Genomic DNA, 16,595 nt, shown 5'->3' on the forward strand with positions numbered 1-16,595 from the left:
CTAATTAAGTATTCACATTTAGTTTTCTTTTAATGATTGAAGGATTTGATTGACTCCCTCCATTGCAGATTGATTTCTTTAACCTGCACCACCTTACAGTGCATTATCTTAATGTCTGCTTAATCCTGGGCTATGTTCTATGCAGTTATTCCAGTCCATACCATTGTTTGCTGAAATTGTCGCCTCACTCAACGTCAGAATTGTTACTGTGCAGGAGAAGGCCATTTGGCCCATTGTGTGTGCACTGGCCCTGTGTGTTTTTACTTGCCAAACTCCTCTGCCTTTTCCCCACAGGCCTGTGCACAATTTGTATTTAAATGCAGTTCTAATGCCCACTTGAATGCTTCGATCGGCTCTGCCTCCACTACACTTCCAGGCCCAAACCACTCTCTGAAAATTTTTTTTCTCACCTCACATTTCTCCAATGCTGTCCCAAAACAGCACTTACAATTCCCCACCCTTAAACAGAGGACTGATCCGGAACTCTGCCTAGTACAAACCTGGTCTATACTGCTACCCATAAAGCCACCGTCTCGAATGCTTCCCACACACATCGATAGGAGCATGGATAGTCTAGTCCCTCTCTGAATTCTCCCTAAATCTGACAACCCATTTGTTTGCTTTTCAGTCCTCCCGGTTGGAAATTCATCACAAGCTTTGCTTGATATTTTCTAATCAACTGGTTCAGAGATTTTATTACACATCTCTGGAACAGCTGGGAATTGAATCTGAGCCTCCTTTTCCAGAGGTAGGGACACTACCCTGCACTGCAAGACCCCCTCCATGCTTTGGTTGATACCAGTGGCCAATATCAAGATAGGATGTTTGAGAGGATATTTCAGTGCAGACTGAGAGCTTCGATTGCCATTGGGCTGGAAGGCAGCTCCAAGTCTTTATGTCCTGGTCAACACCAGCAACAGACCCAGCCCAATTAAATCAAACCACAACATTCACCTTGTGGGGGGGCATTAAATTCCATCCATTGTTTGATAGTGAAGCACCTTTGGCTCTTTTATTACCTAGGAGAGAATATATAGATAAAAATTGCTGTTATTGTTGTTGTGACCAGGGATCTTAATTTGCAAACAAATAGTTTTGGATTTTCATTTATGTCACTAAAAGCAAGACATGGTGGTTACATTCTGAGATTTTCAAAGAGAGTCATAAGGCTGTTAAAGTAGGCCATTCAGCCCCTTGAGCCTGCTCTGCCATTCACGAGATCATGGCTGATCTCATAATTGTCAACTCCACTTTCCTGCCTTTTTCCTGTAATCCCCTTGATTCCCTTCCTGATTAAAAATCTGTCCATCTCTGCCTTGAACATCCTTAACGTTCCAGCCTCATAAGCCCTTTCCAATAAAGAATTCCACAGATTCACTACCCTGTAAGAGAATAAATTCCTCCTCATCTCTGTCTTAAATATGTGGCCCCTTTTTCTGAGATGATGCCCCCTGGACCTAGACTCTTCCACAAGGAAAAACAGCCTCTCTGCATCTTCTCTGTCAAGCCCCCTAAAGAATTTTGTCTGTTTCAATAAGGTTGCCTCTCGTTCTTCTCAACCCCAATGAATATGAGCCCAATCTACTCAACCTCTCCTCATAAGGTTGTCCCTCCATCAATCTTTGCAACATGCACTGCTGGGCCACCATAGGGCTGGATGGAGAAAGGTTAGGGTAAGTCAGCCATGGAGAGAATCTCTGTGGGAAATGTTTACATCAATAGTGGTCGTTCAGTAACCACAGTTTTGGACTGCATTGGCTAGAATTAATCAGAAGGTCAATGTTGTAGATTTCTGTTTGACTGGCAGACTGGATGGAGGCCTTACCATAAGAGTAGAAATTTTTAATCCTTCTTTTCAAATACCTCCATGCTTATGCCCCTTCCTGTACCTCCAAAACGTTTGCTGGCTCAACAATCCTCATAGCTCTCTGTTGTACAAGGTGATAGATATGAAAGGGTTAATCTATGGGCTAAGTTGAAGCTCCACCCATTCTACTTGAGAACACAGCCCACTGTGTAGAGCTTTGTGTGATTGGGGTCAGTTTAGATGGAGTGAGTCATGTCTCAATCTCCTCATATTACAATCCTGTCACCCATATATAGTTACAGAGAAGTAATAAGCCGGATCTTGTTACAGTCCATCCTTCACCACAGACTCCTGAAAAGCCCTGGTACCAAGCCCTTACCATTATTATTGTAACAGGCTTTGTGCTTCTCCAGCGCTTCAGCATCCCTCATTTACATTGCTCTCTCATTGGCAGCCCTGCCTTCAGCCACCTAGAATTCCCTCCCTAAACCTTTCCATCTCTCAACCTCTCCCTGCTCCCACAAGGCGCTTCTTAAAATCTGCTCCTTTCAAATTCTTTATATGTTTCAGTGTCAAATCAGGCCAGGATGATTGTTGGGAATTAGACAGAAAAATTGGATCTTAATCAGGAAGGAGAAACCAGGGACACGTAATGGATTTGGGAGTTTTCCACACCACCATAGTAATGCGAGAGGACAACTAATCAAGAGGTCTAGGCGAATGCACTGGGGATATGGTTTGAACCCCATCACAGCAATTGGTGGAATGAAAATGAATAAATCTGGAAATTAAAGTTTCTGTGATGGTGACTGTGAATCTGTCACTGACTGGTGTAAAGAGCCTTCTGGTTCACCGTTAGGGAAGGAAACCTACTGTCCTTACCCCCTGGTCTATGCTGTGGCCTACATGTGACTCCAGGCTCATAGCCAGATGGTTAACTGAATTGCCCTCTGAAAGTTTAATGGCAATTCGGAATGGGCAACAAATGCCAGCCTTGGTTGTAATGCCCATATCCCACGGGAGAGAGAAAAACAAATTGCTGGGAAAAAAGATCCTACTGTCCCCGTAGTAACCGAATACGTTACTCTGCTTGTTTGTACAGGAGTGAGAGCAACAGTGTGACAGTGTTTACTCAGGATGTGGGAAAATTAAACCCTGGTGCTGACGTCAGAGCTTCATGGCTTTTAGCTGTATCCATGGCAACTGAAAGGGGAGAAGGTGTCAGGAACCAGAGTTGGAGAGGGGGTTCCAGATGGGATTAGTGGAGGTGCTGCTGGAACTGTTACTTTCTGATGGATAGGGCAGTGAGATGATATTAGGCAGTGAGTGGGACTTCTCCAGTCTCCTGCATTCAGAAGAAGCCTCATTAACCCTTTCAACCTCCAGTCTTCAGCCTCCTGTAATTTCCATCTCCTGTCCTCCCACTCCGGAATGCATCAAGTCATTTCACAAACTCTCGGAGCTGTGTTCAGTTTACTGGTGGGGCTCAGTTTAGTTTGGAGTTTGGGTTCAGTTTTTATGGTTTGGAGTTTGGCTTGCTTTGGGGTTTTAAGGTTTTGTTTTTGTTTGTTTTGGTTTTTAACATTTCTGCTTGGAGCAAAATATTCCATGATGCAGTCCTAGTTAATGAATGAGGTAGTTTTTAAAGGAACAAGCTGAAATACAGAGAGACACAGAGAGTTAAGGGAGAGAACTCCAGAGCTTGGGACCCAGGCAGCTGAAGGCACGGCCACCGATGGTGGAGCGATTAAAATCAGTCAGGTGCAAAATGCCAAAACTGGAGGAATGCAGAAATTGCAGAATGTCGATTGGGCTGGTGGAGATCACAGAGTTGGGGAGAGACAGGGACATAGGGTGGGTTTGGGGAGTGAACTGCAAGGTGAGAATGTTTAAATTATGGCATAGTCACACTATGAGCCAGTGTTGGTCAACAAACACAGGGGGTGATGGGTGAACAGGACTTGCTGTATTGAGATGGTTCCTGGGATTTATCTGTTCCCACATTGGCCCAGTATGAGACAAGATGGCGTCCTTATCCCTGAGACATTGAGGAATTGTCATAGACAATTCAAATCCACAAAAGTCAGGACAAAAGTATTTGCTAAGTATGATTTGCATGTTCCATTCAGGATTAACTGAGGACTGAGAATATTGGAAGATCTTACAATGTGTAAGTGACTGTCTCTCCAAGCTGCCTACCTTGGACTGAGAGGGTTAACCTGATGTGTAAAGCTGGCATTGGAACACTTTGGCAGTTTGCAGCCCTCCCTTTCACAATGCATCAATTGTCTCGCAGAAAGAATGGAAAATAATCGGCCTTCATGAGAAAATGACATAACTATGTGACGTTTCATAAGCTGAGGGCAACCTTGTTTTCTGGATAGGGCAAAGGCCTGCATCATTTCATTCCCAATAGCGTCCTGACACTCACAGGGACATAATAAAAATTAGAGCTCTTTAGTCGGAAACTGAAATGTCTGAGAAAGGCAAAGTTCCATTGTGTCGATTACAAGCGAACAATGCCTTGTCCTTGTGTGAGGGCACATAATAAGATCGGTAGAAATGGTTGTGATTCATTCGACCACAATGTACTCTCCATGTAAAAATACTTCTTCACCTCCACTTGTTAATGCTGAGCCTTCTCCTAGCAGTGACTGACTGAAATAGACCCAGTTCTTTTCATACCATTCGCGGGACTCAGAAGCAAAATCCAGTAAAACTTGTAAACGACAAATACTGGCCTCACTCTTACTTTTGTTAATGGAAGTTCATTTCCAAGAATGATTTGTTTTTTAATTTCTGAGGATGCGCATGTCACCTGTAAAGAGTGATCTTCAGAAGGTGATTGTAAACTGCCTTCTTCAATACAGTTTAGTGCTCTGCTTTGCTTTGCCATTTCAGAGTCCACCATATCTGAAGACACACAGGCCAAAGTTTTTTTTTTCCTTTATTCATTCACGAGATGAGGCCTTCACTGGTCAGGCCAACACTTATTGTCCATCTCTAATTGCCCTGAGGGCAGTTATGAGTCAACCACATTGCTGTGGGTCCAGAGTCACATGTAGGCCAGACCAAGTAAGGATGGCAGTTTCCTTCCCTAAAGGGCATTGCTGAACCAGATGGGTTTTTCCAACAATTAACATCTGGTAATGGCCATCACTAGATTCTTAATTCCAGATATTTATTGAATTCAAATTCCACCATCTGCTGTGGCAGGGTTTGAACTCAGTCCCCAGAATGTTACCTGGGTCTCTGGATTAACAGTCCAGCAATAATACCACTAGGCCATCACATTCCCAGTGGGTAAGTATGGCAGATTTCTCTCTCTAAAGGGCATTTTGAAAAACAGATGGGTTTTTACTCTGAGAGTTTTAGGGTCACCATTACCGAGGCTAGCTTTTAATTCCAGATTTATTTAAATAATTGCATTAAAATTGCCCACCTGCCTCAGTGGGATTTGAAGTTGTGTTACCAGATTGTAGGCCTCAGGCTTGCAAGTCCAGTGCCGTACAACTATGTTACTAAGCCCTCTTGTGGCCAGCATTCTCCCTCTGTGAGTCAGGATGTTATGGAGGCAAGTCCCACTTCAGAATCCTGACCCCAGAGCCCAGGCCAACACTCCTGGCGACAGGGCTCCATAATTGGTGGAGTTCTCTTTTTCTCTGGATTGATCTGAAGGATCACAGGACATGAGTGAGTGTTTAGTAACCATGGTCTTCAGTCTGTCTGGACAGGAAGTGGTGAGCAGTTGTAGCTTGTTGCTCAGTGAAAATCAGAATAGTAGGATTTTTATAAATTCTCATCTTTATTTTCCTCTGTGACCTCAACATTCCTTTCCTCTGTAACCACACCTAGCTCTACAACCCATGGACAGCACTGTGCTTCACTGGTTTTGGACTCTTGATCATCCTTCATTTTAATCCCTCCACCAATATTGTGACCATGACTTTAGCAAATTGGCTCCTAATCCCTGGAATTCCCTTCCCACACCTTTTTACCTGTCTCTTCCCCTTTATCTCTGACCAGCACTGCCCTAATTTCTCATTTTGTGTCTCAGTGTTAATGTTGGTCTGTTAACTTATAGGGATGCACCTTGGGAATTTCTTTTGCTGTTCTGTTAAAGGTTCAATAAAGATGGTTATCACCTGTCCCTGGCTGAAATTCCCAAATTGTTGAGCTCCCAGGTGAGGACACCAAGTTGATTTATGTTTCAAAAGGAGTCCCTTTAACCAGACTTCCTCACATTAATGAAAGACTGAGTTGATTAGCTATTAGAAAGGAAAAGAAACAATAACACAACACACATAGACACAGTTTAGGAATAAAAAGTTGGTCTAAAAATGATAAAAGTTAAAAAAAATGTGCAGATCAGTCAGAAAGATAGTGAAACGTTGCATCCATTATGTAATCCACACGGTTGACTTTGTTGATTTTGAGTTTCTGGCTTTGCAGGTTGATTGAAATTATTTTGTCCTCGTTTCTTTCAGCAGTGGTTGGCTAGCAGTGCTCCAAGTGAAAGACTGCCTTTTCCTTTTCTTAACCTGGAGTGCAGTGGTGGTTAATGGCTGTTTCCAAGCTGTGACCTTTGCTGCGCACTCATAAACTGGGTCACTAACACATGCAGTCCAGTGGTAGCAATTGGTTTTCAACTCTTTCTTTCATATATTCCTTATGAGTGAACAGAAATACATTCACAGGGAATAGCTTCCTATTAAGATATTTTGAGTAGTCAGCCTCTTGTTACGTCTTCCATTTTAGCCTTGCTGTTTGAGGTTTTCCTGAAACTGTACAGGTGTGACTCTCCATGGGCCCACAGCCAGATAGTTGCTAAATTTAAATCAATAATCATCTTTTGGTTCTAACAGTCTTCTTCTTACATGTTGGAATTAAATGTTTCAATATGTCCATGAGTTCTTTAGGGTTCATCATGACAAAATGCAAGTTGCTGTTATAGTTGCTCCTGGTTCGATGCACCACGACCTGCATTCCTTACATTGTATTGTCTTCCAGTTTCTTCTTACATGTGCTCAAGATAGAGGAATGATCCCAGAGCGTGATAGCTCCTCACAGTATCTCAATGAAACAACTGTTTGTCATGTATGTTGCAGACGGTTTGGGATGAATCACAGTAGAACTTATTCATGTTTGTACGCTCACATTCCGTTGTAGGTTCTCAGAGAAGAGCCTGTGGTGGGCCGTCTGGACGATTGGCCATCCCCACCCGCTCTTCCACTCCCCAGTCCAGGGCCATTTGGAACCTTGGTAACATCACCCACCCTCCCCCCATTTCACAGACTGACATCCATGTGTTGATTTAAGCAACAAAAGGACTTTGAGAGATTTGGAGGAGCAGAGGGATCTTGGGGTTCATGTCCACAGTTCCCTGAAAGCTGCCACCCAGGTGGATAGAGTTGTTAAGAAGGCGTATGGTATGTTAGCTTTCATGAATAGAGGGATCGAGTTCAAGAGCCTTGAAGTTATGCTCCAGCTATACAAAAGATTGGTTCGGCCACATCTGGAGTATTGTGTCCAGTTCTGGTCGCCTCATTACAGGAAAAATGTGGAAGTGTTGGAAAAGGTGCAGAGGAGATTTACCAGGATGTTGCCTGGAATGGAGGGAAGGTCTTACGAGGAATGGTTGAGAGAGCTAGGGCTTTTCTCTTTAGAACGACGAAGAATGAGAAGTGACTTAATAGAGGTGTACAAAATGATCAGAGGTATAGATAGAGTGGATAGCCAGAGACTTTTTCCTAGGGTGGAGGTAGCTACTATGAGGGGGCATAGTTTTAAAGTGAGTGGAGGTAGATATTGGGGAGACGTCAGAGGTAGGTTCTTTACTCAGAGAGTGGTAGGGGCGTGGAATGCATTGCCGGAGAGGGTAGTGGAGTCGGCCTCATTAGGGGCATTTAAGCGGCTATTAGATAGGCATATGGATGATAGTATAAGGTAGGGGTGGAGGTTAGATAGACCTTAAGATTAGGGTAAAAGTGCAGCACAACATCGTGGGCCGAAGGGTCTGTACTGTGCTGTACTGTTCTATGTTCTATGTTCTATGTTCTATGTTCTATGTTCTATGTTCTATGTTCTATGTTCTATTTACAAGGATTTTATTGTGAGTCTGTAGTTTAGCAGAAACACCAGTTTCCACCTTTCCCTTCTGGACCTTTTCGCTGGCCAGAACCCAATGCCCCTCCCCCATCCCACCCATCCACGAAGGAATATCCTGGCTCTTTTTTTTAAATAAACTCAATCACCACATCTCAAAAACTGCCCACCAGGAGCACAATAACAATAACCCAAAAGTCAGCAACCAAGAGTGGAACAACCAAAACAGGCTCAATCAAAAATATCATCAGGTCGGGGAGGGGGAGTGGGGTTAATTCTCTCCAGACCCCATGGCACCCATCTATCCAAAGTAGCTTCCAGATTATTGTTGGAAACACTGTGCTTCCTCTCCAAGGACAGCCAGGCACATACACAGCCATATACGAGAGGCAGGATTTGGGATCATGTCCATCTCCACACCTCATGGTCTGGACCTATTAATGGCTACTTTAGTCAGGCTCAGGAGCAGGCCCATAGGCACATCCTTTGACCTACTTGCAATCCCCCCCACATCAGGTGCCCAAAGATCAGGAGCGAGGGGGAGAATTGCACTGAAAAGGACAACTAAAGGTTTTGGAAATAAAGAAAAGGGTTTGCAACTTCCCACACCATGATGTACAACTTCCAATGTACAACTCCCCACACCGAATGTACATGTGATCCACCCACTGCCCAGCACCACTGAACAGAAAAATGACCTGAGAACCACCTAAAAACCCAACTCTCCTTCCTTTCATATTTAATTGGAATTTAATAATCCAACAGTAAATTACACAGATTTATGAACAATGAATGGCATTACCCACAACTAGATATGACATGTACCTGTATATTTCCATGCTAACCTTCAGCAAACCAGCTGCAGTCTTTCAGCCTTTACAAAGTCACAGCATGAAAACGGACCCTTCGGTCCAACCAGTCCTGTGAAAAAAGTCCTGGACTCTCCAGCTTCTCCTTATAACTCAAACGCTAAATTCCAAGCAGCATCCTGGTGAATCTCTTCCGAACCCTCTCCAGCTTAATGATATCCTTCCTATAACAGGGTGACCAGAACTGGACACAGTATTCCAGAAGAGGCCTCACTAATGTCTTGTACAACGTGACATCTGAACTCTTATACTCAAAAGTCTGAGCAATGAAGGCAAACATGTTAAACACCTTCTTAACCATCCTACCTCTATGCAAAGCAAACTTCAAAGAATTATGTACCTGAACTCCTAGGTCTCTCTGTTCCACAACATGACGCAAGGCCCTACTTTTAATTGTATAAGTCCTGCCTTTGTTTGTTTTACTCACATGTAATATCTTGCATTTATCCAAATTAAACGTCATCTCCACTCTTCAGCCCATTGACCCAATTGACCAAGATCTCTTTGTAATTTCACTGTCCACTATGCCACCAATTTTGGTCTCATCGACAAATTTACTAATCATACCTTCTAGATTCTCATCTAAATCATTTCTATAAATGATAAACAAAAGTGGACCCAGCACTAATCCCTGTGGAAAAACATTGGTCACAGGCCTCTAGTTGAAAAACAACTGTCCACCATCAGTCTCTGCCTCCTGCCATTAAGCCAGAATTATTGGGAGGGTAGCCCACCAATTGCTCCTGCCAGTCTCGTGATAACGTAAGGGTAGCTCTTATGGACATCACTCATAATTGCCAGAATGCTGGCCTAGGGGACTGGATTGACCTTCCTTCGTCAGATTTTTATTTTGCATTCTGATATTGTACAGTCTCTTTTGCAATTCCTGATGGTGTAAACATTAATGGAAATCTCTCAATTCCAATTTACACTCCTTCAAATCTCTGATCTTCCCAATTCCATTTCATCCAGCTCTTCTCACATGCATGACAATGTTCTAGATGTCACTTTGAACCAGCAGCTGTTTGTCTATATTAATGCCGATGTCTTTCTGGAGATCTGGAGAGACTCCTAAAGCTTTGCCCACACACAGTTTCTCTCAACCAAAGAGTATCACCCTGGAACTGTCCCCAAACCTCTCCCCACCATGTTCTAACACTGGCTTAGATATGATCACTTAGCTCAGCATTGAGGAATCTGGCTGCAGCCTGTTCCTGGGGGTGGATGTGATTACCACTCAGTGCGTATAATGGATCACTCAATGTGTATAATGGATCACTCAGCGTGTATAATGGATCACTCAGTGTGTATAATGGATCACCACCTTTTCAAACGCACCATCCAAAACAAATTTCTAACCCCTGGACCTCATTGTAGCTCAGTTTTGAGGACTGAAAATAACCAACTGTTTTCCTCAATCTCCTGACAAAAGTTACCATAAAACCTCTTCATACATGGATGGTATAAAACGGAATTATTATACAACTGAGGCTTTGGAATCGTTTTAAATTGGCTCCCTCCCTGTTTTCAGGCACAGACTTCAGGAGAACTCAACTCCAGTGTCTTGCTCCAACCACTGAGTCTCAGACCCAGCAGTGACAGTGCTGTCCCTACCCAGAGATAGCAAGAACTGCAGATGCTAGAGTCAGGGATAACACAGTGTGGAGCTGGATGAACACAGCAGGCCAGACAGCATCAGAGGAGCAGGAAAGTTGACGTTTCAGGTCAGGACACAACCTGAAACATCAACATTCCTGCCTCTGCCCTGGTGTGCAGTTCACCTCCTGCATGAATTTCCGTGGGCTGTACCTGACATATTCCTGTGTCTAGCAGACTGTGGCAGAAACTAGATTGTTACTTCTTGGTAAAAGAAATAATTTTCATTTCTATTGCAACATGCACAACCTCAGGATGTCCCAAAAGAGTTCACAGCCAAAATCACTGTGATTTAGGAAAATACAACAGCCAGTTTGCACACAGCAAGCTCCCACAAACAGCAATTTGATAATGACCAGATGATGTGCTTTAGAGATATTGGTTGAGAGTTAAGTAATGGCTAGGACAGAGTGACCTCTCTCTCCTATGAGCTAGTGCTATTATGATCAAAAAATTGTTAATTGAGTTGAGAGACTTTAGAATTCTCTTCCTCAAAAGGTGGTGGAAGCAGAGTCTTTGAATGTTTTTAGGACAGATGTAGATGGATTTGTGGTAAAGCAACGAGGGTGTAAGGGCATGTCGGTGGGAATGTGATGTAATCAGATCTTATGGACTAGTAGAGCTGTGCTGAGGGGCTGAATGGCCTACTGCTGCTCCTGATTCAAAGATTTATATGCCTGCAAGAGAGAGAGAAAACGATGAGCAGATTCCAACATAGCTTTCAATGAGGAATTGGACAAATATTTGAAAAGAGAGAAAATTCAGACCCCCAGGGAAAATGCAGGGCAGAGTCATTCATTGGATGGTGCTTACAAAAAACTTGTTGAGGGCCAAATGATCTCATTTGTATTGTTTTGTCTTGACTTCACATGTGAAGAGTGTGTGGGTGAGTTACTGGATGGTGACCAGTGTCCAGCAAGCAGTTAACATCCAGGAAAGAAAATCTGGTACAATGAGCTGATGGTGGCTGGAAAATTAAAAAAAAATACCTGGGACTGTTTTCTGACTGTTTTGTGTTTCACACAAACACACACACACACGCATGCACGCACATTCACACGCACACAGACACGCACATAGATACAAATACACATTCACACACATGCACACACACACACGCACACAGACACAAGTACACACACACACACACATTCACATGCACACAGACACAAATACACACACACACGCACACAGCCACAAATACACTTTCACACACACACTCTCACGCACACACACACAAATACACACACACACATTCACACACAAACACACACACACGAATGCACACACACACATTCACACACACACACACAAACACAGGCACAGGCACACACACGCACACACACACACACACATATTGACTCATACAAACACTTGTATTGAAACAGCTTACTTCTTGACTGTTCTGGGCATGTAGAGCTGCAGCTGGCATCTGAGCCTTCTTCTTGGGCAGGTGGGTGGAGATGGTGGTGGTGCTTGTGGGTGGGGAGACAGAGAAGAGAGAGTAATCTCTGGTGATATCACTTCCACGGGGAACTGCCTCCTGCTGTTTAAGCAGGAAGCTGGGTTGGCATTTTGCAGTGCCCCTTCCTGTCATCACTCTGGCCGTGACTGGCTGCCAGCCTTGGTGAGGGAGTCAGACAGATTGATGGAATCAAACAGCCGTAGCCCTTTCCCCCTGTACAGCTGAGTGATGGAGATACCCATCTCTCTTTGAACACAACCAGAGTAAGTGTCACTGTTTTGTTTCAAACTGTCATTCCATGATATGTTGAACAGATTTAATAAGCTGCCCTGGGAGTATGTTCTGTTTCCTCAACTTGTCAGAGCTTGGCAAACAGGGATGTTTAAGGCAGATAATATTTTGCTTGGGAGTGAGTCCAGGTTGTACAATGTTAGGCCCTATTGCCTGGACATTAAGAGAATTTAAGATAAGAAGGTGTAGAGCTGGATGAACACAGCAGGTCAAGCAGAATCAGAGGAGCAGGAAAGCTGACGTTTCGGGCCTAGACCCTTCTTCAGACCCTTTTTTCTGAAGAAGGGTCTAGACCTGAAACATCAGCTTTCCTGCTCCTCTGATGCTGCTCAGCCTGCTGTGTTCATCCAGCTCTACACCTTGTTATCTTGGATTCTCCAACATCAGCAGTTCCTACTGTCTCTGTAACAACATTAAAAGAATTTAAACAGGATTAAGTAGTGAAAGCACGGAGGTTTCAAGCCACACTGTTTCCTTGCTGGTCACACTTACTCTCTGTTGTACACACTCTGCCTGCTGTTCTGTTTCATCTTAATTCCTTGGAGTTTAACCAGTGCTGCTTTACCCTGCAACAGATCCTCTGGGTTTTATCAGGTCAGCAGTACAATGGAATACCGTGCCTCAGAATTAGTCACTGTTGATTTTAATTCAGGATCTACCCCAGTTCCAACCCTGAAATGGTGAAATTTAAAGGAATAATGGCTTTGAAAAAGAAGGAAAGACTTTGCTACGTTGTGACAGTGACTGCCCACCAATAGTAGCTCACTGTTTGAAAAGCATTTTGCGATGTATCGAGGTCATGAAAAGTGCTATATAAGTGCAAGTCTTTCTTTTGAAACCGCAACCATTTGCAGCTAATGGCTAATTCTCAAGTATAGTCAATGTCACACATTAGGAATTGCATCCACGCATTTATACACAGCAAGGTCCCGCAATTGCAGTGAGATTTCGAACGGATAATCTGCTTTTTGTGCTGATGGTTCTGGGATGTCAGAGTTAACCAGCCACCACCCACATTCTGCTCTTCTCTGAATAGCGCGAACTCTGCAATTCCGTCCCTAAACTATGCCACCGCTGATATGGAGGTGCCAGTGTTGGACTGGGTTGGACAAAATCAGAAGTCGCACAACACAACAGTTTTGATGAAGTCACCAGACCAAGGAGCAGTGCTCCAAAAGCTTGTGATTTCAAATAAACCTGTTGGACCATGACCTGCTTCTTTATTAATTCACAGGATGAGGATGTCGCTGGCCAGGCCATCATTTACTGCCCATCCCTAATTGCCCAGAGGGCAGTTATGAGTCAGCTACTTTGCTGTGGGTCTGGAGTCACATGTAGGCCCAGACCAGGTGAGGATGGCGGTTTCCTTCCCTGAAGGACATTAGTGAACCAAATGGCTTTATCTGACAATCAGTAATAGATTCACGGTCATCATTAGACTCTCAATTCCAGATATTTATTGAATTGAAATTCAAACATCTGCCATGGCAGGATTCGAAACCAGGTCCCCAGACGTTATCTGGATCAACAGTTCAGCAATAACACCACCAGGCCATTGCCTCCCTGTCGTGTGACTTCCGACTTTGTCCACCACCACCTCTGATTTCTCTCTTTCTGTATGGTCCTCCAACACTATGTCTGACTAAGCTGTTGGTCATCTGCCCTAATAGCAGCTTGTGTGACTCTGTGGTTAAACTTTGTTTGGAATCACTCCTTGTAAAGTCCCTGGGGTGTTTCATCGCTTTAGAGTTGCCACATAAATGCAGATTTTGCCGTTGTCCCAATGAGTAGGCCCAATGCTTTGGTGCAACCCTGATAAATGAGACTAAAATAGAAGACGCAGAAAAATGGTGGGACTAATGTAAACCACCGACATCAAAATCAAATGCACCAAAGGGCGAATAAAGACAGGCTCTGGGTGTAATCTTTAGCAGTAACATTGTAAAATTCTAGCCACTTTACAGAGAAAAGCCTCCTACACAACCTCTATCTGATAATGGTGTGCATCAAGGGAGAGGGAAAACCCAGTAAATGGAGAAAAGTGTAAAATTAATTATACATACATAATGGTGAAACCATGAGTCATTTTTCTGAAGAGGGGTCCAGACCCGAAATGTCAGCCTTCCTGCTCCTCTGATGCTGCTTGGCCTGCTGTGTTCATCCAGCTCTATACCTTGTTATCTCATTGTTCCTCTGTTTGTCTGTTTACAAGGTGGTAGTTCCACTTTAACTCTTAAAGAGCGCTTACCTCCCAGTTCCACTGGCCCCAATACATAGGCATTAACTCTTAGCGATTCCTTTCTGCAGGACTGAGTGCCAAGTTTCACTATGTTTGTGTGTGAGTCAGGACAGAGAATGTTGTCAGGCCACAGCGTGAACATGCATTTATATGGCACCTTTCAGACACGTAGGGATCCAATCGCTGTTGCAACATAGGAAGCACGGGATCGAATTTGCGCACAGCAAGTCCCCCTCACCCCCCCAAATAACAGGAGATTAGTGTAAAGCAGAATATTGCAGATGCTCAAGCTCTGAAATAAAACAAATCAAAAAATTTTAGAGAAACGCAATAGGGCCTGGCAATATCTGTAGGTAGGGAAACAGAGCGAATGTTTCAAGTCCAATATGACTCTCCTTTAAATCTGTTTTAACTAATTTAGTTCAGCGATATAGTGTCATGGGACATTTTGATGTCAATCTGAGGAGGCAATTAAGACCTCAATTTAACGTCTCTTCAGAAAGTCGGAGTGGGGAGGTGTGGTCATTTCAAATTAGCTGCTGAATTCTCTAGAGCTGACTCTGAGTCCACAACCGTCTGATCCAATGGGACAAGAGTGTTCTCCAATGACTCATGGCAATAGCCATAGATGCCCTCAGCCCTGCCTTCACCCGATACTGCAACGAGTCAGAATGATGTCTCCACCTCCTCAGCCCAGGGGTAATGAGTCCCAAAATGAGAAAGCAGCTGAACCGGGATTGAATTGCACTGCCCAGATCAGGAAATTATCCTGGGAAATTTCCCCGTCTCCAGGGTGTGACGTTGAGAATTTAAAAGAATACTGTTCTCTCATTGGAGGTAGTTCAGAGAAGGTCCACTAGGATAAAAACCGAAAGAACTGCGGATGCGGGAAATCAGAAACTAAAACAGAAATTGCTGGAAAGGCTCAGCAGGTATGGCAGCATCTGCAGAGAGAAATCAGAGTTAGTGTTTTGGATCCAGTGACCCTTCTCAGTTCTAGGAAGGGTCACTGAACCTGAAATTTTGACTCTGACCTCTTCCCACAGGTTCACTGGGATGATCCCCGGTATGGAGGGACTGTTTTATGATCAAAGGTTGAACAGGTTGGGACTTTACTCACTGGAGCTTAGAGGAATGAGAGACGATCTCATTGAAACATATAGGATTCTTAAAGGCCCTTGACAGGGTCAATGCGGAGAGGATGTTTCCCCTCATGGGAGAGTCTAGGATCAGTGGGCACAGTCTCAGAATAAAGAGGCACCTATTTAAGACTGAGATGAGGAGGAATTTCTTCTCTCAGACGGCGGTGAGTCTTTGGAACTCCTTACCACAGAGAGCTGTGGGGGCAGAGTCCTTGTGTGTATTTAAGGCTGAGATTCTTGATCAGTCAGGGAATCGAGGGTTCTAGGGAAAGGGCAGGAAAATGGACATGAGGAATGTGGGATCAGCCATGATTCCCATTGAACGGCTTGAGGGGCCATTTGGTGTACTCCTGTTCCTATTTCTTCTGGTCTTATTTCCACTTGATGGACATCCACAAATTACAAAAGTTATTCCTTAGAAGTCAGTTTCATATTTAAGGAGGTATAAATGGGTGTTTGTAACAGAGGATCTCATTTCTCCTTGATGTCTGTGATCTATCCACTTAGTATTGAGCTATAGCATTACTGATGAAATAAAAAGCAGACAGAAATTCCATTCCGACCCGACTAATCTCATTCATTTTTATTTAATGAAACAATAACATCATTTCTAGGCTCTGAGCAGAGTAAAGATTAAAAAGGATTGGGTGATTTTAGAAGATGCAGTTCCTATCTATCATGGTGTTGCTTCAATATCCCAGCATGAGTCAGCGAGTTAAAGTATATTAAATATCAAAGCGGAGCACGTGATTTGCACAAAATGAAACAACATCTTGTATTTATATGGTGTCTATTAAAGTAACAGAACATTCCCAGATACATTGCGACAGCGTTGGCAGATAAATATTAAGAACATGTTCAAGCTGCAGGTATTAGGACAGATGAACAGCATCTTGGACGAGGATATATGGTTTAAACAAGCATCTTAATGAATCAGAGGGGTTTGGAGAGTCAAATCAAGAGCTTACAAATAATGGAGCTGAGGACAGAGTTACCAATGGTGAGGCAAAGAAAACTGGGC

Source organism: Rhincodon typus, chromosome 32 (genome assembly GCF_021869965.1).
Source record: "Rhincodon typus isolate 14 chromosome 32, sRhiTyp1.1, whole genome shotgun sequence".
In the NCBI taxonomy this organism is placed as follows: domain Eukaryota; kingdom Metazoa; phylum Chordata; class Chondrichthyes; order Orectolobiformes; family Rhincodontidae; genus Rhincodon; species Rhincodon typus.